The sequence below is a fragment of the Penaeus monodon genome, chromosome 20 (assembly GCF_015228065.2).
Source record: "Penaeus monodon isolate SGIC_2016 chromosome 20, NSTDA_Pmon_1, whole genome shotgun sequence".
Classification (NCBI taxonomy): domain Eukaryota; kingdom Metazoa; phylum Arthropoda; class Malacostraca; order Decapoda; family Penaeidae; genus Penaeus; species Penaeus monodon.
Window position 1 is genome coordinate 2,708,531 of NC_051405.1, and position 354 is coordinate 2,708,884.

The window sequence follows — 354 nt, forward strand, 5'->3', positions numbered from 1 at the left end:
TCAAAATATCATAATTTATAAGTTTTTGATTAAAGGGGGTGATTATTAATAGGCATTACTTGTGAAAGTGACCTTTGCATCTGTCTCTAACTAGAAAAATATTAATGACATTATGACTTTCCTTTGTTGCTGTCTTGAAGTGCTGAACATAATCAGTCACCTAGGTCTTTTTTCTTATGTGTAACCACATAAAAATAGTGTTTTCGTTTTCTACAGGAACAAGCATAATTCATAGGCAATTTGCTCTAATTCCATTTGTAAAAATTTGAGTAATACTTTCATTGTGCATATAATGTTTTATTTTGGGAAATACTGCTTAATCACATTTTATGTGAAATTTTTATAAATAAACAT

At 28.0% G+C, this 354-nt stretch overlaps 1 pseudogene; it reads right to left on the bottom strand.

Annotated features, from left to right (window-relative positions):
- The window catches only part of LOC119585543, a 13,907-nt pseudogene that overhangs the window by 2,745 nt on the left and 10,808 nt on the right, over positions 1-354 (bottom strand).